At 46.6% G+C, this 20648-nt stretch overlaps 15 non-coding genes and 44 pseudogenes across 15 annotated transcripts; all 59 read right to left on the reverse strand.

The window, feature by feature from the left end:
• Positions 1 to 19: 19 nt before the first annotated feature.
• LOC136731610 (5S ribosomal RNA) lies at positions 20 to 138 on the reverse strand. Its single transcript, XR_010809603.1, has one exon. It is a non-coding gene; the product is annotated as a 5S ribosomal RNA (ribosomal RNA).
• A 216-nt stretch (positions 139 to 354) lies between these two features.
• Positions 355 to 473, reverse strand: LOC136731355 (uncharacterized; annotated as a pseudogene).
• A 218-nt stretch (positions 474 to 691) lies between these two features.
• Positions 692 to 810, reverse strand: LOC136731793 (uncharacterized; annotated as a pseudogene).
• A 210-nt stretch (positions 811 to 1020) lies between these two features.
• On the reverse strand, positions 1021 to 1149 carry LOC136731465 (uncharacterized; annotated as a pseudogene).
• A 220-nt stretch (positions 1150 to 1369) lies between these two features.
• LOC136731172 (uncharacterized) lies at positions 1370 to 1488 on the reverse strand (annotated as a pseudogene).
• Positions 1489 to 1698: 210 nt separating this feature from the next.
• Positions 1699 to 1817, reverse strand: LOC136731489 (5S ribosomal RNA). The gene has a single exon (XR_010809550.1). It is a non-coding gene; the product is annotated as a 5S ribosomal RNA (ribosomal RNA).
• Positions 1818 to 2038: 221 nt separating this feature from the next.
• LOC136731722 (5S ribosomal RNA) lies at positions 2039 to 2156 on the reverse strand. The gene has a single exon (XR_010809709.1). It is a non-coding gene; the product is annotated as a 5S ribosomal RNA (ribosomal RNA).
• A 217-nt stretch (positions 2157 to 2373) lies between these two features.
• On the reverse strand, positions 2374 to 2492 carry LOC136731835 (uncharacterized; annotated as a pseudogene).
• Positions 2493 to 2708: 216 nt separating this feature from the next.
• On the reverse strand, positions 2709 to 2827 carry LOC136731323 (uncharacterized; annotated as a pseudogene).
• A 219-nt stretch (positions 2828 to 3046) lies between these two features.
• On the reverse strand, positions 3047 to 3164 carry LOC136731841 (uncharacterized; annotated as a pseudogene).
• Positions 3165 to 3373: 209 nt separating this feature from the next.
• LOC136731434 (uncharacterized) lies at positions 3374 to 3492 on the reverse strand (annotated as a pseudogene).
• Positions 3493 to 3702: 210 nt separating this feature from the next.
• LOC136731855 (5S ribosomal RNA) lies at positions 3703 to 3821 on the reverse strand. Its single transcript, XR_010809728.1, has one exon. It is a non-coding gene; the product is annotated as a 5S ribosomal RNA (ribosomal RNA).
• A 209-nt stretch (positions 3822 to 4030) lies between these two features.
• LOC136731723 (5S ribosomal RNA) lies at positions 4031 to 4149 on the reverse strand. Its single transcript, XR_010809710.1, has one exon. It is a non-coding gene; the product is annotated as a 5S ribosomal RNA (ribosomal RNA).
• A 216-nt stretch (positions 4150 to 4365) lies between these two features.
• LOC136731545 (uncharacterized) lies at positions 4366 to 4484 on the reverse strand (annotated as a pseudogene).
• A 216-nt stretch (positions 4485 to 4700) lies between these two features.
• LOC136731921 (uncharacterized) lies at positions 4701 to 4818 on the reverse strand (annotated as a pseudogene).
• Positions 4819 to 5034: 216 nt separating this feature from the next.
• LOC136731771 (uncharacterized) lies at positions 5035 to 5153 on the reverse strand (annotated as a pseudogene).
• A 211-nt stretch (positions 5154 to 5364) lies between these two features.
• Positions 5365 to 5473, reverse strand: LOC136731392 (uncharacterized; annotated as a pseudogene).
• Positions 5474 to 5689: 216 nt separating this feature from the next.
• Positions 5690 to 5808, reverse strand: LOC136731933 (uncharacterized; annotated as a pseudogene).
• A 209-nt stretch (positions 5809 to 6017) lies between these two features.
• LOC136731993 (uncharacterized) lies at positions 6018 to 6136 on the reverse strand (annotated as a pseudogene).
• Positions 6137 to 6351: 215 nt separating this feature from the next.
• On the reverse strand, positions 6352 to 6470 carry LOC136731618 (5S ribosomal RNA). Its single transcript, XR_010809610.1, has one exon. It is a non-coding gene; the product is annotated as a 5S ribosomal RNA (ribosomal RNA).
• Positions 6471 to 7031: 561 nt separating this feature from the next.
• LOC136731154 (uncharacterized) lies at positions 7032 to 7150 on the reverse strand (annotated as a pseudogene).
• Positions 7151 to 7366: 216 nt separating this feature from the next.
• LOC136731782 (uncharacterized) lies at positions 7367 to 7485 on the reverse strand (annotated as a pseudogene).
• A 209-nt stretch (positions 7486 to 7694) lies between these two features.
• LOC136731994 (uncharacterized) lies at positions 7695 to 7813 on the reverse strand (annotated as a pseudogene).
• Positions 7814 to 8028: 215 nt separating this feature from the next.
• On the reverse strand, positions 8029 to 8147 carry LOC136731619 (5S ribosomal RNA). The gene has a single exon (XR_010809611.1). It is a non-coding gene; the product is annotated as a 5S ribosomal RNA (ribosomal RNA).
• Positions 8148 to 8708: 561 nt separating this feature from the next.
• Positions 8709 to 8827, reverse strand: LOC136731110 (uncharacterized; annotated as a pseudogene).
• Positions 8828 to 9043: 216 nt separating this feature from the next.
• Positions 9044 to 9162, reverse strand: LOC136731823 (uncharacterized; annotated as a pseudogene).
• Positions 9163 to 9378: 216 nt separating this feature from the next.
• LOC136731783 (uncharacterized) lies at positions 9379 to 9497 on the reverse strand (annotated as a pseudogene).
• Positions 9498 to 9706: 209 nt separating this feature from the next.
• LOC136731995 (uncharacterized) lies at positions 9707 to 9825 on the reverse strand (annotated as a pseudogene).
• A 215-nt stretch (positions 9826 to 10040) lies between these two features.
• Positions 10041 to 10159, reverse strand: LOC136731620 (5S ribosomal RNA). Its single transcript, XR_010809612.1, has one exon. It is a non-coding gene; the product is annotated as a 5S ribosomal RNA (ribosomal RNA).
• A 560-nt stretch (positions 10160 to 10719) lies between these two features.
• Positions 10720 to 10838, reverse strand: LOC136731309 (uncharacterized; annotated as a pseudogene).
• Positions 10839 to 11054: 216 nt separating this feature from the next.
• On the reverse strand, positions 11055 to 11173 carry LOC136731332 (uncharacterized; annotated as a pseudogene).
• Positions 11174 to 11391: 218 nt separating this feature from the next.
• LOC136731956 (uncharacterized) lies at positions 11392 to 11510 on the reverse strand (annotated as a pseudogene).
• Positions 11511 to 11720: 210 nt separating this feature from the next.
• Positions 11721 to 11839, reverse strand: LOC136731451 (uncharacterized; annotated as a pseudogene).
• A 226-nt stretch (positions 11840 to 12065) lies between these two features.
• On the reverse strand, positions 12066 to 12184 carry LOC136731480 (uncharacterized; annotated as a pseudogene).
• Positions 12185 to 12394: 210 nt separating this feature from the next.
• On the reverse strand, positions 12395 to 12513 carry LOC136731729 (5S ribosomal RNA). The gene has a single exon (XR_010809716.1). It is a non-coding gene; the product is annotated as a 5S ribosomal RNA (ribosomal RNA).
• A 213-nt stretch (positions 12514 to 12726) lies between these two features.
• Positions 12727 to 12845, reverse strand: LOC136731963 (uncharacterized; annotated as a pseudogene).
• A 210-nt stretch (positions 12846 to 13055) lies between these two features.
• Positions 13056 to 13174, reverse strand: LOC136731970 (uncharacterized; annotated as a pseudogene).
• A 226-nt stretch (positions 13175 to 13400) lies between these two features.
• Positions 13401 to 13519, reverse strand: LOC136731140 (uncharacterized; annotated as a pseudogene).
• A 210-nt stretch (positions 13520 to 13729) lies between these two features.
• On the reverse strand, positions 13730 to 13848 carry LOC136731849 (uncharacterized; annotated as a pseudogene).
• A 211-nt stretch (positions 13849 to 14059) lies between these two features.
• LOC136731229 (uncharacterized) lies at positions 14060 to 14178 on the reverse strand (annotated as a pseudogene).
• A 217-nt stretch (positions 14179 to 14395) lies between these two features.
• On the reverse strand, positions 14396 to 14514 carry LOC136731372 (5S ribosomal RNA). Its single transcript, XR_010809539.1, has one exon. It is a non-coding gene; the product is annotated as a 5S ribosomal RNA (ribosomal RNA).
• Positions 14515 to 14730: 216 nt separating this feature from the next.
• LOC136731595 (5S ribosomal RNA) lies at positions 14731 to 14849 on the reverse strand. Its single transcript, XR_010809588.1, has one exon. It is a non-coding gene; the product is annotated as a 5S ribosomal RNA (ribosomal RNA).
• A 226-nt stretch (positions 14850 to 15075) lies between these two features.
• Positions 15076 to 15194, reverse strand: LOC136731481 (uncharacterized; annotated as a pseudogene).
• Positions 15195 to 15404: 210 nt separating this feature from the next.
• Positions 15405 to 15523, reverse strand: LOC136731128 (5S ribosomal RNA). Its single transcript, XR_010809515.1, has one exon. It is a non-coding gene; the product is annotated as a 5S ribosomal RNA (ribosomal RNA).
• Positions 15524 to 15735: 212 nt separating this feature from the next.
• Positions 15736 to 15854, reverse strand: LOC136731795 (uncharacterized; annotated as a pseudogene).
• Positions 15855 to 16063: 209 nt separating this feature from the next.
• LOC136732018 (uncharacterized) lies at positions 16064 to 16182 on the reverse strand (annotated as a pseudogene).
• A 227-nt stretch (positions 16183 to 16409) lies between these two features.
• On the reverse strand, positions 16410 to 16528 carry LOC136731876 (uncharacterized; annotated as a pseudogene).
• Positions 16529 to 16739: 211 nt separating this feature from the next.
• Positions 16740 to 16858, reverse strand: LOC136731153 (uncharacterized; annotated as a pseudogene).
• Positions 16859 to 17077: 219 nt separating this feature from the next.
• Positions 17078 to 17196, reverse strand: LOC136731608 (5S ribosomal RNA). The gene has a single exon (XR_010809601.1). It is a non-coding gene; the product is annotated as a 5S ribosomal RNA (ribosomal RNA).
• Positions 17197 to 17406: 210 nt separating this feature from the next.
• Positions 17407 to 17525, reverse strand: LOC136731877 (uncharacterized; annotated as a pseudogene).
• A 211-nt stretch (positions 17526 to 17736) lies between these two features.
• LOC136731961 (uncharacterized) lies at positions 17737 to 17855 on the reverse strand (annotated as a pseudogene).
• Positions 17856 to 18074: 219 nt separating this feature from the next.
• LOC136731866 (5S ribosomal RNA) lies at positions 18075 to 18193 on the reverse strand. The gene has a single exon (XR_010809729.1). It is a non-coding gene; the product is annotated as a 5S ribosomal RNA (ribosomal RNA).
• A 210-nt stretch (positions 18194 to 18403) lies between these two features.
• LOC136731194 (uncharacterized) lies at positions 18404 to 18522 on the reverse strand (annotated as a pseudogene).
• Positions 18523 to 18740: 218 nt separating this feature from the next.
• LOC136731848 (uncharacterized) lies at positions 18741 to 18859 on the reverse strand (annotated as a pseudogene).
• A 227-nt stretch (positions 18860 to 19086) lies between these two features.
• LOC136731141 (uncharacterized) lies at positions 19087 to 19205 on the reverse strand (annotated as a pseudogene).
• Positions 19206 to 19424: 219 nt separating this feature from the next.
• Positions 19425 to 19543, reverse strand: LOC136731195 (uncharacterized; annotated as a pseudogene).
• Positions 19544 to 19752: 209 nt separating this feature from the next.
• Positions 19753 to 19881, reverse strand: LOC136731468 (uncharacterized; annotated as a pseudogene).
• A 211-nt stretch (positions 19882 to 20092) lies between these two features.
• Positions 20093 to 20211, reverse strand: LOC136731383 (5S ribosomal RNA). The gene has a single exon (XR_010809540.1). It is a non-coding gene; the product is annotated as a 5S ribosomal RNA (ribosomal RNA).
• A 225-nt stretch (positions 20212 to 20436) lies between these two features.
• Positions 20437 to 20555, reverse strand: LOC136731944 (uncharacterized; annotated as a pseudogene).
• Positions 20556 to 20648: the final 93 nt, after the last annotated feature.

Here is a 20648-nt window from a genome sequence, read left to right on the forward strand (position 1 = left end):
TTACCCAGGAGACGTAAAAGGCTTGCAGCACCTGGTATTTCTAGGAGGTCTCCCATCCAAGTACTGACCAGGCCCTGCCCCGTTTAGCTTCCGAGATCTGACGAGATCGGGCGCATTCAGGACGGTGTGGCCGCAAGCCGAGAAGCCTGGCTGCATGATGTCTCTTAAAGGTTGGCGGGTATTGACGGAACTTCCTGCAAAAAAAAAAAAAAAAAAAGAAAAATGGATGGAAAAATATCAGTGCAGCAAAGGGTGTTGACAGTAGCTGGGTACGTGTACAATACTTCAATTATATCTCCTCCAGACAGATAGAGAGTATTAAGAGCTACGATAAAGTTACCCAGGAGACGTAAATGCTTGCAGCACCAGGTATTTCCAGGAGGTCTCACATTCATGTACCGACCAGGTCCTGCCCCGTTTAGCTTCCAAGATCTGACGAGATCGGGCGAGTTCAGGATGGTGTGGCCGCAAGCCGAGATGCCTGGCTGCATGATGTCTCTTAAAGGCTGGCGGGTATTGACGGAATTTCCAGCAAAAAAAAAAAAAAAAAAATAGAAAAATGGAGGGAAAAATATCAGTGCAGGAAAGGGTGTTGAAAGTAGCCGGCTACGTGTACAATTCTTCAATTATATCTCCTGGAGACAGAAAGAGAGTATTAAGAGCTACGATGAAGTTACCAGGAGACGTAAAAAGCTTGCAGCACCTGGTATTTCTAGGAGGTCTCCCATCCAAGTACTGACCAGGCCATGCCCCGTTTAGCTTCCGAGATCTTACGAGATCGGGCGCGTTCAGGATGGTGTGGCCGCAAGCCGAGATGCCTGGCTGCATGATGTCTCTTAAAGGCTGGCGGGTATTGACGGAACTGCCAGCGAAAAAAAAAAAGAAAAATAGAGGGAAAAATACCAGTGCAGCAAAGGGTGTTGAAAGTAGCCGGGTACATGTACAATTCTTCAATTATATCTTCTCCAGACAGAAAGAGAGTATTAAGAGCTACGATGAAGTTCCCCAGGAGACGTAAAAAGCTGGCAGCACCTGGTATTTCCAGGAGGTCTCACATTTAAGTACTGACCAGGTCCTGCCCCGTTTAGCTTCCGAGATCTGACAAGATCGGGCAAGATCGGGCGCGTTCAGGACGGTGTGGCCGCAAGCCGAGATGTCTGGCTGCATGATGTCTCTTAAAGGCTGGCGGGTATTGACGGAATTTCCAGCAAAAAAAAAAAAAAAAAAAAAAGAAAAATGGAGGGAAAAATATCAGTGCAGGAAAGGGTGTTGAAAGTAGCCGGGTACGTGTACAATTCTTCAATTATATCTCCTGGAGACAGAAAGAGAGTATTAAGAGCTACGATGAAGTTACCCAGGAGACGTATAAAGCTTGCAGCACCTGGTATTTCTAGGAGGTCTCCCATCCAAGTACTGACGAGGCCCTGCCCCGTTTAGTTTCCGAGATCTGACGAGATCGGGCGCATTCAGGACGGTGTGGCCACAAGTCAAAAGGCCTGGCTGCATGATGTCTCTTAAAGGCTGGCGGGTATTGACGGAACTGCCAGCAAAAAAAAAAAAGAAAAATAGAGGTAAATATACCAGTGCAGCAAAGGGTGTTGAAAGAAGCCGGGTACGTGTACAATTCTTCAATTATATCTCCTGGAGACAGAAAGAGAGTATTAAGAGCTACGATGAAGTTACCCAGGAGACGTAAAAAGCTTGCAGCACCTGGTATTTCTAGGAGGTCTCCCATCCAAGTACTGACCAGGCCCTGCCCCGTTTAGCTTCCGAGATCTGACGAGATCGGGCGCATTCAGGACGGTTTGGCCACAAGCCGAAAGGCCTGGCTGCATGATGTCTCTTAAAGGTTGGCGGGTATTGACGGAACTTCCAGCAAAAAAAAAAAAAAAGAAAAATAGAAAAATGGAGGGAAAAATATCAGTGCAGGAAAGGGTGTTGAAAGTAGCCGGGTACGTGTACAATTCTTCAATAATATCTCCTGCAGACTGAAAGAGAGTATTAAGAGCTACGATAAAGTTACCCAGGAGACGTAAAAAGCTTGCGGCACCTGGTATTTCCAGGAGGTCACCCATCCAAGTACTGACCATGCCCTGCCCCGTTAGCTTCCGAGATCTGATGAGATCGGGCGCGTTCAGGACGGTGTGGCCGCAAGCCAAGAAGCCTGGCTGCATGATGTCTCTTAAAGGCTGGCGGGTATTGACGGAACTTCCAGCAAAAAAAAAAAAAAAAAAATGGAAAATGGAGGGAAAAATATCAGTGCAGCAAAGGCTGTTGAAAGTAGCCGGGTACGTGTACAATACTTCAATTATATCTCCTCCAGACAGATAGAGAGTATTAAGAGCTACGATAAAGTTACCCAGGAGACGTAAAAGCTTGCAGCACCAGGTATTTCCAGGAGGTCTCACATTCAAGTACTGACCAGGTCCTGCCCCGTTTAGCTTCCGAGATCTGACGAGATCGGGCGCGTTCAGGACGGTGTGGCCGCAAGCCGAGATGTCTGGCTACATGATGTCTCTTAAAGGCTGGCGGGTATTGACGGAATTTCCAGCAATAAAAAAAAAAAAAAAAGAAAAATGGATGGAAAAATATCAGTGCAGCAAAGGGTGTTGACAGTAGCTGGGTACGTGTACAATTCTTCAATTATATCTCCTCCAGACAGAAAGAGAGAATTAAGAGCTACGATAAAGTTACCCAGGAGACGTAAAAGCTTGCAGCACCAGGTATTTCCAGGAGGTCTCACATTCGTGTACTGACCAGGTCCTGCCCCGTTTAGCTTCCAAGATCTGACGAGATCGGGCGCGTTCAGTATGGTGTGGCCGCAAGCCGAGATGCCTGGCTGCATGATGTCTCTTAAAGGCTGGCGGGTATTCACGGAATTTCCAGCAAAAAAAAAAAAAAAAAAATAGAAAAATGGAGGGAAAAATATCAGTGCAGGAAAGGCTGTTGAAAGTAGCCGGGTACGTGTACAATTCTTCAATTATATCTCCTGGAGACAGAAAGAGAGTATTAAGAGCTACGATGAAGTTACCCAGGAGACGTAAAAAGCTTGCAGCACCTGGTATTTCTAGGAGGTCTCCCATCCAAGTACTGACCAGGCCCACCCCGTTTAGCTTCCGAGATCTGACGAGATCGGGCGCGTTAAGGATGGTGTGGCCGCAAGCCGAGATGCCTGGCTGCATGATGTCTCTTAAAGGCTGGCGGGTATTGACGGAACTGCCAGCAAAACAAAAAAAGAAAAATAGAGGGAAATATACCAGTGCAGCAAAGGGTGTTGAAAGTAGCCGGGTACGTGTACAATTCTTCAATTATATCTTCTCCAGACAGAAAGAGAGTATTAAGAGCTACGATAAAGTTACCCAGGAGACGTAAAAGCTTGCAGCACTAGGTATTTCCAGGAGGTCTCACTTTCATGTACTGACCAGGTCCTGCCCCGTTTAGCTTCCGAGATCTGACGAGATCGGCCGCGTTCAGGATGGTGTGGCCGCAAGCCAAGATGCCTGGCTGCATGATGTCTCTTAAAGGCTGGCGGGTATTGACGGAACTGCCAGCAAAAAAAAAAAAGAAAAATAGAGGGAAATATACCAGTGCAGCAAAGGGTGTTGAAAGTAGCCGGGTACGTGTACAATTCTTCAATTATATCTCCTGGAGACAGAAAGAGAGTATTAAGAGCTACGATGAAGTTACCCTGGAGACGTAAAAAGCTTGCAGCACCTGGTATTTCTAGGAGGTCTCCCATCCAAGTACTGACCAGGCCCTGCCCCGTTTAGCTTCCGAGATCTGACGAGATCGGGCGCGTTCAGGATGGTGTGGCCGCAAGCCGAGATGCCTGGCTGCATGATGTCTCTTAAAGGCTGGCGGGTATTGACGGAACTGCCAGCAAAAAAAAAAAGAAAAATAGAGGGAAATATACCAGTGCAGCAAAGGGTGTTGAAAGTAGCCGGGTACGTGTACAATTCTTCAATTATATCTCCTGGAGACAGAAAGAGAGTATTAAGAGCTACGATGAAGTTACCCAGGAGACGTGAAAAGCTTGCAGCACCTGGTATTTCTAGGAGGTCTCCCATCCAAGTACTGACCAGGTCCTGCCCCGTTTAGCTTCCGAGATCTGACGAGATCGGGCGCATTGAGGACGGTGTGGCCGCAAGCCGAGAGGCCTGGCTGCATGATGTCTCTTAAAGGTTGGCGGGTATTGACGGAACTTCCAGCAAAAAAAAAAAAAAAAAAAGAAAAATGGATGGAAAAATATCAGTGCAGCAAATGGTGTTGACAGTAGCTGGGTACGTGTACAATACTTCAATTATATCTCCTCCAGACAGATAGAGAGTATTAAGAGCTACGATAAAGTTACCCAGGAGACGTAAAAGCTTGCAGCACCTGGTATTTCCAGGAGGTCTCACATTCAAGTACTGACCAGGTCCTGCCCCGTTTAGCTTCCGAGATCTGACGATATCATGCGCGATCAGGACGGTGTGGCCGAAAGCCGAGAGGCCCGGCTGCATGATGTCTCTTTAAGGCTGGCGGGTATTGACGAAACTTCCAGCAAAAAAAAAAAGAAAAAAGAAATATGGAGGGAAAAATATCAGTGCAGCAAAGGGTTTTGAAAGTAGCCGGGTACGTGTACAATTCTTCAATAATATCTCCTACAGACTGAAAGAGAGTATTAAGAGCTATGATGAAGTTACCCAGGAGACGTAAAAAGCTTGCAGCACCTGGTATTTCCAGGAGGTCACACATCCAAGTACTGACCAGGCCCTGCCCCGTTAGCTTCCGAGATCTGACGAGATCGGGTGCGTTCAGGACAGTGTGGCCGCAAGCCAAGAGGCCTTGCTGCATGATGTCTCTTAAAGGCTGGCGGATATTGACGGAACTTCCAGAAAAATTAATAAAGAGAAAGAAAAATGGAGGGAAAAATATCAGTGCAGCAATGGGTGTTGAAAGTAGCCGGGTACGTGTACAATACTTCAATTATATCTCCTCCAGACAGAAAGAGAGTATTAAGAGCTACGATAAACTTACCCAGCAGACGTAAAAAGCTTGCAGCACCTGGTATTTCCAGGAGGTCTCCCATCCAAGTACTGACCAGGCCCTGCCCCATTCAGTTTCCGAGATCTGACGAGATCGGGCACGTTCAGGATGGTGTGGCCGCAAGCCGAGATGCCTGGCTGCATGATGTCTCTTAAAGGCTAGCGGGTATCGACGGAACTGCCAGCAAAAAAAAAAAAAGAAAAATACAGGGAAAAATACCAGTGCAGCAAAGGGTGTTGAAAGTAGCCGGGTACATGTACAATTCTTCAATTATATCTCCTCCAGACAGAAAGAGAGTATTAAGAGCTACGATGAAGTTACCCAAGTGAAGAAAAAAGCTTGCAGCACCTGGTATTTCCAGGAGGTCACCCATCCAAGTACTGACCAGGCCCTGCCCCGTTCAGCTTCCGAGATCTGGCGCGTTCAGGACGGTGTGGCCGCAAGCCAAGAGGCCTGGCTGCATGAAGTCTCTTAAAGGCTGGAGGGTATTGACGGAACTTCCAGCAAAAAATAAAAGAAAAAAGAAAAATGGAGGGAAATATATCAGTGCAGCAAAGGGTGTTGAAAGTAGCCGGGTATGTGTACAATTCTTCAATTATATCTCCTCCAGACAGAAAGAGAGTATTAAGAGCTACAATGAAGTTACCCAGGAGACGTAAAAAGCTTGCAGCACCTGGTATTTCTAGGAGGTCTCCCATCCAAGTACTGACCAGGCCCTGCCCCATTTAGCTTCCGAAATCTGACGAGATCGGGCGCATTCTGGACGGTGTGGCCACAAGCCGAGAGGCCTGGCTGCATGATATCTCTTAAAGGCTGGCGGGTATTGACGGAACTTCCAGCAAAAAAAAAAAAAAAAAACTTAGGGAAAAATATCAGTGCAGCAAAGTGTGTTGAAAGTAGCCGGGTACGTGTACAAAACTTCAATTATATCTCCTCCAGACAGAAAGAGAGTATTTAGAGCTACGATGAAGTTACCCAGGAGCCGAAAAAGCTTGCAGCACCTGGTATTTCCAGAAGGTCACACATCCAAGTAGTGACCAGGCCCTGCCCCGTTTAGTTTCCGAGATCTGACGAGATCGGGCACGTTCAGAACGGTGTGGCCGCAAGCCGAGAGTCCTGGCTGCATGATGTCTCTCAAAGGCTGGAGGGTATTGACGGAACTTCCAGCAAAGAACAAAAGAAAAAAGAAAAATGGAGGGAAAAATATCAGTGCAGCAAAGGGTGTTGAAAGTAGCCGGGTACGTGTACAATACTTCAAATATATCTCCTCCAGACAGAAAGAGAGTACTAAGAGCTACGATGAAGTTACCCAGGAGACGAAAAAGCTTGCAGCACCTGGTATTTCCAGAAGGTCACCCATCCAAGTACTGACCAGGCCCTGCACCGTTTAGCTTCCGAGGTCTGATGAGATCGGGCACGTTCAGAACGGTGTGGCCGCAAGCCAAGAGGCCTGGCTGCATGATGTCTCTTAAAGGCTGGCGGGTATTGACGGAACTTCCAGCCAAAAAAAAAAAAAAAAGAAAAAAGAAAAACGGAGGGAAAAATATCAGTGCAGCAAAGGGTGTTGAAAGTAGCCGGGTACGTGTACAATTCTTCAAATATATCTCCTCCAGACAGAAAGAGAGAATTAAGAGCTACGATGAAGTTACCCAGGAGACGTAAAAAGTTTGCAGCACCTCGTATTTCCAGGAGGTCACCCATCCAAACACTGACCAGGCCCTGCCACGTTTAGCTTCCCAGATCTGACGAGAACGGGCGCGTTCAGGACGGTGTGGCCAGAAGCCAAGATGCCTGGCTGCATGATGTCTCTTAAAGGCTGGCGGGTATTGACGGAACTTCCAGGAAAAAAAAAAAAAAAAAAAAAAAGAAAAACGGAGGGAAAAATATCAGTGCAGCAAAGGGTGTTGAAAGTAGCCGGGTACGTGTACAATACTTCAATTATATCTCCTCCAGACAGAAAGAGAGTATTAAGTGCTACGATAAAGTTACTCAGGAGACGTAAAAGCTTGCAGCACTAGGTATTTCTAGGAGGTCTCCCATCCAAGTACTGACCAGGCCCTGCCCCATTTAGCTTCCGAAATCTGACGAGATCGGGCGCATTCTGGACGGTGTGGCCACAAGCCGAGAGGCCTGGCTGCATGATATCTCTTAAAGGCTGGCGGGTATTGACGGAACTTCCAGAAAAAATAAAAAAGTAAAAGAAAAATGGAGGGAAAAATATCAGTGCAGCAAAGGGAGTTGAAAGTAGTCGGGTACTTGTACAATTCTTCAAATTTATCTCCACCACACAGAAAGAGAGTATTAAGAACTACGATGAAGTTACCCAAGTGACGTAAAAAGCTTGCAGCACCTGGTATTTCCAGGAGGTCTCCCATCCAAGTACTGACCACACCCTTCCCCGTTTAGCTTCCGAGATCTGACGAGATCGGGCGCGTTCAGGACGGTGTGGCTGCAAGCCAAAAAGCCTGGCTGCATGATGTCTCTTAAAGGCTGGTGGGTATTGACGGAACTTCCAGCAAAAAAAAAAAAAAAAAACTTAGGGAAAAATATCAGTGCAGCAAAGTGTGTTGAAAGTAGCCGGGTACGTGTACAAAACTTCAATTATATCTCCTCCAGACAGAAAGAGAGTATTTAGAGCTACGATGAAGTTACCCAGGAGCCGAAAAAGCTTGCAGCACCTGGTATTTCCAGAAGGTCACACATCCAAGTAGTGACCAGGCCCTGCCCCGTTTAGTTTCCGAGATCTGACGAGATCGGGCACGTTCAGAACGGTGTGGCCGCAAGCCGAGAGTCCTGGCTGCATGATGTCTCTCAAAGGCTGGAGGGTATTGACGGAACTTCCAGCAAAGAACAAAAGAAAAAAGAAAAATGGAGGGAAAAATATCAGTGCAGCAAAGGGTGTTGAAAGTAGCCGGGTACGTGTACAATACTTCAAATATATCTCCTCCAGACAGAAAGAGAGTACTAAGAGCTACGATGAAGTTACCCAGGAGACGAAAAAGCTTGCAGCACCTGGTATTTCCAGAAGGTCACCCATCCAAGTACTGACCAGGCCCTGCACCGTTTAGCTTCCGAGGTCTGATGAGATCGGGCACGTTCAGAACGGTGTGGCCGCAAGCCAAGAGGCCTGGCTGCATGATGTCTCTTAAAGGCTGGCGGGTATTGACGGAACTTCCAGCCAAAAAAAAAAAAAAAAGAAAAAAGAAAAACGGAGGGAAAAATATCAGTGCAGCAAAGGGTGTTGAAAGTAGCCGGGTACGTGTACAATTCTTCAAATATATCTCCTCCAGACAGAAAGAGAGAATTAAGAGCTACGATGAAGTTACCCAGGAGACGTAAAAAGTTTGCAGCACCTCGTATTTCCAGGAGGTCACCCATCCAAACACTGACCAGGCCCTGCCACGTTTAGCTTCCCAGATCTGACGAGAACGGGCGCGTTCAGGACGGTGTGGCCAGAAGCCAAGATGCCTGGCTGCATGATGTCTCTTAAAGGCTGGCGGGTATTGACGGAACTTCCAGGAAAAAAAAAAAAAAAAAAAAAAAGAAAAACGGAGGGAAAAATATCAGTGCAGCAAAGGGTGTTGAAAGTAGCCGGGTACGTGTACAATACTTCAATTATATCTCCTCCAGACAGATCGAGAGTATAAAGAGCTACGATAAAGTTACCCAGGAGACGTAAAAGCTTGCAGCACTAGGTATTTCCAGGAGGTCTCACAATCAAGTACTGACCAGGTCCTGCCCCGTTTAGCTTCCGAGATCTGACGAGATCGGGCGCGTTCAGGATGGTGTGGCCGCAAGCCGAGATGCCTGGCTGCATGATGTCTCTTAAAGGCTGGCGGGTATCGACGGAACTGCCAGAAAAAAAAAAAAAGAAAAAGAAAAATAGAGGGAAAAATATCAGTGCAGCAATGGGTGTTGAAAGTAGCCGGGTACGTGTACAATACTTCAATTATATCTCCTCCAGACAGAAAGAGAGTATTAAGAGCGACGATAAACTTACCCAGCAGACGTAAAAAGCTTGCAGCACCTGGTATTTCCAGGAGGTCTCCCATCCAAGTACTGACCAGGCCCTGCCCCATTTAGCTTCCGAAATCTGACGAGATCGGGCGCATTCTGGACGGTGTGGCCACAAGCCGAGAGGCCTTGCTGCATGATATCTCTTAAAGGCTGGCGGGTATTGACGGAACTTCCAGAAAAAATAAAAAAGTAAAAGAAAAATGGAGGGAAAAATATCAGTGCAGCAAAGGGAGTTGAAAGTAGTCGGGTACTTGTACAATTCTTCAAATTTATCTCCACCACACAGAAAGAGAGTATTAAGAACTACGATGAAGTTACCCAAGTGACGTAAAAAGCTTGCAGCACCTGGTATTTCCAGGAGGTCTCCCATCCAAGTACTGACCACACCCTTCCCCGTTTAGCTTCCGAGATCTGACGAGATCGGGCGCGTTCAGGACGGTGTGGCTGCAAGCCAAAAAGCCTGGCTGCATGATGTCTCTTAAAGGCTGGTGGGTATTGACGGAACTTCCAGCAAAAAAAAAAAAAAAAAACTTAGGGAAAAATATCAGTGCAGCAAAGTGTGTTGAAAGTAGCCGGGTACGTGTACAAAACTTCAATTATATCTCCTCCAGACAGAAAGAGAGTATTTAGAGCTACGATGAAGTTACCCAGGAGCCGAAAAAGCTTGCAGCACCTGGTATTTCCAGAAGGTCACACATCCAAGTAGTGACCAGGCCCTGCCCCGTTTAGTTTCCGAGATCTGACGAGATCGGGCACGTTCAGAACGGTGTGGCCGCAAGCCGAGAGTCCTGGCTGCATGATGTCTCTCAAAGGCTGGAGGGTATTGACGGAACTTCCAGCAAAGAACAAAAGAAAAAAGAAAAATGGAGGGAAAAATATCAGTGCAGCAAAGGGTGTTGAAAGTAGCCGGGTACGTGTACAATACTTCAAATATATCTCCTCCAGACAGAAAGAGAGTACTAAGAGCTACGATGAAGTTACCCAGGAGACGAAAAAGCTTGCAGCACCTGGTATTTCCAGAAGGTCACCCATCCAAGTACTGACCAGGCCCTGCACCGTTTAGCTTCCGAGGTCTGATGAGATCGGGCACGTTCAGAACGGTGTGGCCGCAAGCCAAGAGGCCTGCCTGCATGATGTCTCTTAAAGGCTGGCGGGTATTGACGGAACTTCCAGCCAAAAAAAAAAAAAAAAGAAAAAAGAAAAACGGAGGGAAAAATATCAGTGCAGCAAAGGGTGTTGAAAGTAGCCGGGTACGTGTACAATTCTTCAAATATATCTCCTCCAGACAGAAAGAGAGAATTAAGAGCTACGATGAAGTTACCCAGGAGACGTAAAAAGTTTGCAGCACCTCGTATTTCCAGGAGGTCACCCATCCAAACACTGACCAGGCCCTGCCACGTTTAGCTTCCCAGATCTGACGAGAACGGGCGCGTTCAGGACGGTGTGGCCAGAAGCCAAGATGCCTGGCTGCATGATGTCTCTTAAAGGCTGGCGGGTATTGACGGAACTTCCAGGAAAAAAAAAAAAAAAAAAAAAAGAAAAACGGAGGGAAAAATATCAGTGCAGCAAAGGGTGTTGAAAGTAGCCGGGTACGTGTACAATACTTCAATTATATCTCCTCCAGACAGATCGAGAGTATAAAGAGCTACGATAAAGTTACCCAGGAGACGTAAAAGCTTGCAGCACTAGGTATTTCCAGGAGGTCTCACAATCAAGTACTGACCAGGTCCTGCCCCGTTTAGCTTCCGAGATCTGAAGAGATCGGGCGCGTTCACGATGGTGTGGCCGCAAGCCGAGATGCCTGGCTGCATGATGTCTCTTAAAGGCTGGCGGGTATCGACGGAACTGCCAGAAAAAAAAAAAAAGAAAAAGAAAAATAGAGGGAAAAATATCAGTGCAGCAATGGGTGTTGAAAGTAGCCGGGTACGTGTACAATACTTCAATTATATCTCCTCCAGACAGAAAGAGAGTATTAAGAGCGACGATAAACTTACCCAGCAGACGTAAAAAGCTTGCAGCACCTGGTATTTCCAGGAGGTCTCCCATCCAAGTACTGACCAGGCCCTGCCCCATTCAGTTTCCGAGATCTTACAAGATCGGACGCATTAAGGACGGTGTGGCCGCAAGCCGAGACGCCTGGCTGCATGATGTCTCTTAAAGGCTGGCGGGTATTGACGGAACTGCCAGCAAAAAAAAAAAAAAAAAAAAAGAAAAATGGATGGAAAAATATCAGTGCAGCAAAGGGTGTTGAAAGTAGCCGGGAACGTGTACAATACTTCAATTATATCTCTTCCAGACAGATAGAGAATATTAAGAGCTACGATAAAGTTACCCAGGAGACGTAAAAGCTTGCAGCAACAGGTATTTCCAGGAGGTCACCCATCCAAGTACTGACCAGGCCCTGCCCCGTTTAAATTCCAAGATCTGATGAGATCGGGGGCGTTCAGGACGGTGTGGCTGCAAGCCAAGAGGCCTGGCTGCATGATGTCTATTAATGGTTGGCGGGTTTTGACGGAACATCCAGCAAATAAAAAAAAGAGAAATGGTGGTAAAAATATCAGTGCAGCAAAGGGTGTTGAAAGTAGCCGGGTACGTATACAATACTTCAATTATATATTCTCCAGACAGATAGAGAGTATTAAGAGCTACGATGAAGTTCCCCAGGAGAAGTAAAAAGCTGGCAGCACCTGGTATTTCCAGAAGATCTCCAATCCAAGTACTGACCAGGTCCTGCCCCGTTTAGTTTCCGAGATCTTCCGAGATCGGGCGCGTTCAGGATGGTGTGGCCGCAAGCCAAGAGGCCTGGCTGCATGATGTCTCTTAATGGCTGGCGGGTATTGACGGAACTTCCAGCAAAAAAAAATAAAAAAAGAAAAAGAAAAAGAAAAATGGAGGGAAAAATATCAGTGCAGCAAAGGGTGTTGAAAGTAGACGGGTACGTGTACAATAATTCAATTATATCTCCTCCAGACAGATAGAGAGTATAAAGAGCAACGATAAAGTTACCCAGGAGACGTAAAAGCTTGCAGCACTAGGTATTTCCAGGAGGTCTCACAATCAAGTACTGACCAGGTCCTGCCCCATTCAGTTTCCGAGATCTGACGAGATCGGGCGCGTTCAGGATGGTGTGGCCGCAAGCCGAGATGCCTGGCTGCATGATGTCTCTTAAAGGCTGGCGGGTATTGACGGAACTGCCAGCAAAGAAAAAAAAGAAAAATAGAGGGAAAAATACCAGTGCAGCAAAGGGTGTTGAAAGTAGCCGGGTACGTGTACAATACTTGAATTATATCTCCTCCAGACAGAGAGAGAGTATTAAGAGCTACGATGAAGTTACCCAGGTGACGTAAAAAGCTTGCAGCACCTGGTATTTCTAGGAGGTCTCCCATCCAAGTACTGACCAGGCTCTGCCCCGTTTAGCTTCCGAGATCTGACGAGATCGGGCGCATTCAGGACGGTGTGGCCACAAGCCGAGAGGCCTGTTCTGCATGATGTCTCTTAAAGGTTGGCGGGTATTGACGGAACTTCCAGCAAAAAAAAAAAAAAAGAAAAATGGATGGAAAAATATCAGTGCAGCAAAGGGTGTTGACAGTAGCTGGGTACGTGTACAATACTTCAATTATATCTCTTCCAGACAGATAGAGAGTATTAAGAGCTACGATAAAGTTACCCAGGAGACGTAAAAGCTTGCAGCACCAGGTATTTCCAGGAGGACACCCATCCAAGTACTGACCAGGCCTTGCCCCGTTTAGCTTCCAAGATCTGACAAGATCGGGCGCGTTCAGGACGGTGTGGCCGCAAGCCGAGATGCCTGGCTGCATGATGTCTCTTAAAGGCTGGCGGGTATTGACGGAACTGCCAGCGAAAATAAAAAAGAAAAATAGAGGGAAAAATACCAGTGCAGCAAAGGGTGTTGAAATTAGCCGGGTACGTGTACAATTCTTCAATTATATCTTCTCCAGACAGAAAGAGAGTATTAAGAGCTACGATGAAGTTCCCCAGGAGACGTAAAAAGCTGGCAGCACCAGGTATTTCCAGGAGGTCTCCCATCCAAGTACTGACCAGGTCCTGCCCCGTTTAGCTTCCGAGATCTTACGAATTCGGGCGCGTTCAGGACGGTGTGGCCGCAAGCCGAGAGGCCTGGCTGCATGATGTCTCTTAAAGGTTGGCGGGTATTGACGGAACTTCCAGCAAAAAAAAAAAAAAAAAAAAAAAAAAAAAGAAAAATGGATGGAAAAATATCAGTGCAGCAAAGGGTGTTGACAGTAGCTGGATACGTGTACAATACTTCAATTATATCTCCTCCAGACAGATAGAGAGTATTAAGAGCTACGATAAAGTTACCCAGGAGACGTAAAAGCTAGCAGCACCAGGTATTTCCAGGAGGTCTCACATTCATGTACTGACCAGGTCCTGCCCCGTTTAGCTTCCGAGATCTGACGAGATCGGGCGCGTTCAGGATGGTGTGGCCGCAAGCCGAGATGCCTGGCTGCATGATGTCTCTTAAAGGCTGGCGGGTATTGACGGAACTGCCAGCAAAAAAAAAAAAGAAAAATAGAGGGAAATATACCAGTGCAGCAAAGGGTGTTGAAAGTAGCCGGGTACGTGTACAATTCTTCAATTATATCTCCTGGAGACAGAAAGAGAGTATTAAGAGCTACGATGAAGTTACCCAGGAGACGTAAAAAGCTTGCAGCACCTGGTATTTCTAGGAGGTCTCCCATCCAAGTACTGACCAGGCCCTGCCCCGTTTAAATTCCAAGATCTGATGAGATCGGGGGCGTTCAGGACGGTGTGGCTGCAAGCCAAGAGGCCTGGCTGCATGATGTCTCTTAATGGTTGGCGGGTTTTGACGGAACATCCAGCAAATAAAAAAAAAGAGAAATGGTGGTAAAAATATCAGTGCAGCAAAGGGTGTTGAAAGTAGCCAGGTACGTGTACAATTCTTCAATTATATCTCCTCCAGACTGAAAGAGAGTATTAAGAGCTACGATGAAGTTACCCAGGAGACGTAAAAAGCTTGCAGCACCTGGTATTTCCAGGACGACACCCATCCAAGTACTGACCAGGCCTTGCCCCGTTTAGCTTCCAAGATCTGACAAGATCGGGCGCGTTCAGGACGGTGTGGCCGCAAGCCGAGATGTCTGGCTGCATGATGTCTCTTAAAGGCTGGCGGGTATTGACGGAATTTCCAGCAAAAAAAAAAAAAAAAAAAGAAAAATGGAGGGAAAAATATCAGTTCAGGAAAGGGTGTTGAAAGTAGCCGGGTACGTGTACAATTCTTCAATTATATCTCCTGGAGACAGAAAGAGAGTATAAAGAGCTACGATGAAGTTACCCAGGAGACGTAAAAAGCTTGCAGCACCTGGTATTTCTAGGAGGTCTCCCATCCAAGTACTGACCAGGCCCTGCCCCGTTTAGCTTCCGAGATCTGACGAGATCGGGCGCATTCAGGACGGTGTGGCCACAAGCCAAAAGGCCTGGCTGCATGATGTCTCTTAAAGGTTGGCGGGTATTGACGGAACTTCCAGCAAAAAAAAAAAGAAAAAAGAAAAATGGAGGGAAAAATATCAGTGTAGCAAATGGTTTTGAAAGTAGCCGGGTACGTGTACAATTCTTCAATAATATCTCCTACATACTGAAAGAGAGTATTAAGAGCTACGATGAAGTTACCCAGGAGACGTAAAAAGCTTGCAGCACCTGGTATTTCTAGGAGGTCTCCCATCCAAGTACTGACCAGGTCCTGCCCCGTTTAGCTTCCGAGATCTGACGAGATCGGGCGCGTTCAGGATGGTGTGGCCGCAAGCCAAGAGGCCTGGCTGCATGATGTCTCTTAATGGCTGGCGGGTATTGACGGAACTTCCAGCAAAAAAAAATAAAAAAATAAAAAGAAAAAGAAAAATGGAGGGAAAAATATCAGTGCAGCAAAGGGTGTTGAAAGTAGACGGGTACGTGTACAATAATTCAATTATATCTCCTCCAGACAGATAGAGAGTATAAAGAGCAACGATAAAGTTACCCAGGAGACGTAAAAGCTTGCAGCACTAGGTATTTCCAGGAGGTCTCACAATCAAGTACTGACCAGGTCCTGCCCCATTCAGTTTCCGAGATCTGACGAGATCGGGCGCGTTCAGGATGGTGTGGCCGCAAGCCGAGATGCCTGGCTGCATGATGTCTCTTAAAGGCTGGCGGGTATTGACGGAACTGCCAGCAAAAAAAAAAAAGAAAAATAGAGGGAAAAATACCAGTGCAGCAAAGGGTGTTGAAAGTAGCCGGGTACGTGTACAATACTTGAATTATATCTCCTCCAGACAGAAAGAGAGTATTAAGAGTTACGATGAAGTTACTCAGGTGACGTAAAAAGCTTGCGGCACCTGGTTTTTCTAGGAGGTCTCCCATCCAAGTACTGACCAGGCCCTGCCCCGTTTAGCTTCCGAGATCTGACGAGATCGGGCGCATTCAGGACGGTGTGGCCACAAGCCGAAAGGCCTGGCTGCATGATGTCTCTTAAAGGTTGGCGGGTATTGACGGAACTTCCAGCAAAAAAAAAAAAAAAGAAAAATGGATGGAAAAATATCAGTGCAGCAAAGGGTGTTGACAGTAGCTGGGTACGTGTGCAATACTTCAATTATATCTCTTCCAGACAGATAGAGAGTATTAAGAGCTACGATAAAGTTACCCAGGAGACGTAAAAGCTTGCAGCACCAGGTATTTCCAGGAGGTCTCACATTCAAGTACTGACCAGGTCCTGCCCCGTTTAGCTTCCGAGATCTGACGAGATCGGGCGCGTTCAGGATGGTGTGGCCGCAAGCCGAGACGCCTGGCTGCATGATGTCTCTTAAAGGCTGGCGGGTATTGACGGAACTGCCAGCAAAAAAAAAAAGAAAAATAGAGGGAAAAATACCAGTGCAGCAAAGGCTGTTGAAAGTAGCCGGGTACATGTACAATTCCTCAATTATAACACCTCCAGACAGATAGAGAGTATTAAGAGCTACGATGAAGTTTCCCAGGAGACGTAAAAAGCTTGCAGCACCAGGTATTTCCTGGAGGTCTCCAATCCAAGTACTGATCAGGCCCTGCCCCGTTTAAATTCCGAGATCTGACGAGATCGGGGGCGTTCAGGACGGTGTGGCCGCAAGCCGAGAGGCCTGGCTGCATGATGTCTCTTAATGGCTGGCGGGTATTGACAGAACTTGCAGCAAAAAAAAAAAAAAAAAAAGAAAGAAAAAGAAAAATGGAGGGGAAAATATCAGTGCAGTAATGGGTTTTGAAAGTAGCCGGGTACGTGTACAATTCTTCAATTATATCTCCTCCGGACAGAAAGAGAGTATTAAGAGCTATGATGAAGTTACCCAGGAGACGTAAAAAGCTTGCAGCACCTGGCATTTCCTGGAGGTCACCCATCCAAGTACTGACCAGGCCCTGCCCCGTTTAAATTCCAAGATCTGATGAGATCGGGGGCGTTCAGGACGGTGTGGCTGCAAGCCAAGAGGCCTGGCTGCATGATGTCTCTTAATGGTTGGCGGGTTTTGACGGAACATCCAGCAAATAAAAAAAAAGAGAAATGGTGGTAAAAATATCAGTGCAGCAAAGGGTGTTGAAAGTAGCCAGGTACGTGTACAATTCTTCAATTATATCTCCTCCAGACTGAAAGAGAGTATTAAGAGCTACGATGAAGTTACCCAGGAGACGTAAAAAGCTTGCAGCACCTGGTATTTCCAGGAGGACACCCATCCAAGTACTGACCAGGCCTTGCCCCGTTTAGCTTCCAAAATCTGACAAGATCGGGCGCGTTCAGGACGGTGTGGCCGCAAGCCAAGATGTCTGGCTGCATGATGTCTCTTAAAGGCTGGCGGGTATTGACGGAATTTCCAGCAAAAAAAAAAAAAAAAAAAAAGAAAAATGGAGGGAAAAATATCAGTTCAGGAAAGGGTGTTGAAAGTAGCTGGGTACGTGTACAATTCTTCAATTATATCTCCTGGAGACAGAAAGAGAGTATTAAGAGCTACGATGAAGTTACCCAGGAGACGTAAAAAGCTTGCAGCACCTGGTATTTCTAGGAGGTCTCCCATCCAAGTACTGACCAGGCCCTGCCCCATTTAGCTTCCGAGATCTGACGAGATCGGGCGCGTTCAGGATGGTGTGGCCGCAAGCCGAGATGCCTGGCTGCATGATGTCTCTTAAAGGCTGGCGGGTATTGACGGAACTGCCAGCGAAAATAAAAAAGAAAAATAGAGGGAAAAATACCAGTGCAGCAAAGGGTGTTGAAAGTAGCCGGGTACTTGTACAATTCTTCAATTATATCTCCTCCGGACAGAAAGAGAGTATTAAGAGCTATGATGAAGTTACCCAGGAGACGTAAAAAGCTTGCAGCACCTGGCATTTCCTGGAGGTCACCCATCCAAGTACTGACCAGGCCCTGCCCCGTTTAAATTCCAAGATCTGATGAGATCGGGGGCGTTCAGGACGGTGTGGCTGCAAGCCAAGAGGCCTGGCTGCATGATGTCTCTTAATGGTTGGCGGGTTTTGACGGAACATCCAGCAAATAAAAAAAAAGAGAAATGGTGGTAAAAATATCAGTGCAGCAAAGGGTGTTGAAAGTAGCCAGGTACGTGTACAATTCTTCAATTATATCTCCTCCAGACTGAAAGAGAGTATTAAGAGCTACGATGAAGTTACCCAGGAGACGTAAAAAGCTTGCAGCACCTGGTATTTCCAGGAGGACACCCATCCAAGTACTGACCAGGCCTTGCCCCGTTTAGCTTCCAAGATCTGACAAGATCGGGCGCGTTCAGGACGGTGTGGCCGCAAGCCAAGATGTCTGGCTGCATGATGTCTCTTAAAGGCTGGCGGGTATTGACGGAATTTCCAGCAAAAAAAAAAAAAAAAAAAAAGAAAAATGGAGGGAAAAATATCAGTTCAGGAAAGGGTGTTGAAAGTAGCTGGGTACGTGTACAATTCTTCAATTATATCTCCTGGAGACAGAAAGAGAGTATTAAGAGCTACGATGAAGTTACCCAGGAGACGTAAAAAGCTTGCAGCACCTGGTATTTCTAGGAGGTCTCCCATCCAAGTACTGACCAGGCCCTGCCCCGTTTAGCTTCCGAGATCTGACGAGATCGGGCGCGTTCAGGATGGTGTGGCCGCAAGCCAAGATGCCTGGCTGCATGATGTCTCTTAAAGGCTGGCGGGTATTGACGGAACTGCCAGCGAAAATAAAAAAGAAAAATAGAGGGAAAAATACCAGTGCAGCAAAGGGTGTTGAAAGTAGCCGGGTACGTGTACAATTCTTCAATTATATCTTCTCCAGACAGAAAGAGAGTATTAAGAGCTACGATGAAGTTCCCCAGGAGACGTAAAAAGCTGGCAGCACCTGGTATTTCCAGGAGGTCTCACATTTAAGTACTGACCAGGTCCTGCCCCGTTTAGCTTCCGAGATCTGACAAGATCGGGCGCGTTCAGGACGGTGTGGCCGCAAGCCGAGATGTCTGGCTGCATGATGTCTCTTAAAGGCTGGCGGGTATTGACGGAATTTCCAGCTAAAAAAAAAAAAAAAAAAGAGAAAAATGGAGGGAAAAATATCAGTGCAGCAAAGGGTGTTGACAGTAGCTGGGTACGTGTACAATTCTTCAATTATATCTCCTCCAGACAGAAAGAGAGAATTAAGAGCTACGATAAAGTTACCCAGGAGACGTAAAAGCTTGCAGCACCAGGTATTTCCAGGAGGTCTCCCATCCAAGTACTGACCAGGTCCTGCCCCGTTTAGCTTCCGAGATCTTACGAATTCGGGCGCGTTCAGGACGGTGTGGCCGCAAGCCGAGAGGCCTGGCTGCATGATGTCTCTTAAAGGTTGGCGGGTATTGACGGAACTTCCAGCAAAAAAAAAATAAAAAAAAAAAATAAAAAAGAAAAATGGATGGAAAAATATCAGTGCAGCAAAGGGTGTTGACAGTAGCTGGATACGTGTACAATACTTCAATTATATCTCCTCCAGACAGATAGAGAGTATTAAGAGCTATGATAAAGTTACCCAGGAGACGTAAAAGCTAGCAGCACCAGGTATTTCCAGGAGGTCTCACATTCATGTACTGACCAGGTCCTGCCCCGTTTAGCTTCCGAGATCTGACGAGATCGGGCGCGTTCAGGATGGTGTGGCCGCAAGCCAAGATGTCTGGCTGCATGATGTCTCTTAAAGGCTGGCGGGTATTGACGGAATTTCCAGCAAAAAAAAAAAAAAAAAAAAAGAAAAATGGAGGGAAAAATATCAGTTCAGGAAAGGGTGTTGAAAGTAGCTGGGTACGTGTACAATTCTTCAATTATATCTCCTGGAGACAGAAAGAGAGTATTAAGAGCTACGATGAAGTTCCCCAGGAGACGTAAAAAGCTGGCAGCACCTGGTATTTCCAGGAGGTCTCACATTTAAGTACTGACCAGGTCCTGCCCCGTTTAGCTTCCGAGATCTGACAAGATCGGGCGCGTTCAGGACGGTGTGGCCGCAAGCCGAGAGGCCTGGCTGCATGATGTCTCTTAAAGGTTGGCGGGTATTGACGGAACTTCCAGCAAAAAAAAAAAAGAAAAATGGATGGAAAAATATCAGTGCAGCAAAGGGTGTTGACAGTAGCTGGATACGTGTACAATACTTCAATTATATCTCCTCCAGACAGATAGAGAGTATTAAGAGCTACGATAAAGTTACCCAGGAGACGTAAAAGCTAGCAGCACCAGGTATTTCCAGAAGGTCTCACATTCATGTACTGACCAGGTCCTGCCCCGTTTAGCTTCCGAGATCTGACGAGATCTGACGAGATCGGGCGCGTTCAGGATGGTGTGGCCGCAAGCCGAGATGCCTGGCTGCATGATGTCTCTTAAAGGCTGGCGGGTATTGACGGAACTGCCAGCAAAAAAAAAAAAAGAAAAATAGAGGGAAATATACCAGTGCAGCAAAGGGTGTTGAAAGTAGCCGGGTACGTGTACAATTCTTCAATTATATCTCCTGGAGACAGAAAGAGAGTATTAAGAGCTACGATGAAGTTACCCAGGAGACGTAAAAAGCTTGCAGCACCTGGTATTTCTAGGAGGTCTCCCATCCAAGTACTGACCAGGCCCTGCCCCGTTTAGCTTCCGAGATCTGACGAGATCGGGCGCATTCAGGACGGTGTGGCCACAAGCCGAAAGGCCTGGCTGCATGATGTCTCTTAAAGGTTGGCGGGTATTGACGGAACTTCCAGCAAAAAAAAAAAAGAAAAAAAGAAAAAAGAAAAATGGATGGAAAAATATCAGTGCAGCAAAGGGTGTTGACAGTAGCTGGGTACGTGTACAATTCCTCAATTATAACACCTCCAGACAGATAGAGAGTATTAAGAGCTACGATGAAGTTACCCAGGAGACGTAAAAAGCTTGCAGCACCAGGTATTTCCTGGAGGTCTCCCATCCAAGTACTGATCAGGCCCTGCCCCGTTTAGCTTCCGAGATCTGACGAGATCAGGCGCGTTCAGGACAATGTGGCCACAAGCCAAGAGGCCTGGCTGCATGATGTCTCTTAAAGGCTGGCGGGTATTGACGGAACTTCCAGCAAAAAAAAAAAAAAAAAAAAAAAAAAAATGGAA

The sequence above is a fragment of the Amia ocellicauda genome, unplaced genomic scaffold, assembly GCF_036373705.1.
Source record: "Amia ocellicauda isolate fAmiCal2 unplaced genomic scaffold, fAmiCal2.hap1 HAP1_SCAFFOLD_33, whole genome shotgun sequence".
In the NCBI taxonomy this organism is placed as follows: Eukaryota; Metazoa; Chordata; class Actinopteri; order Amiiformes; family Amiidae; genus Amia; species Amia ocellicauda.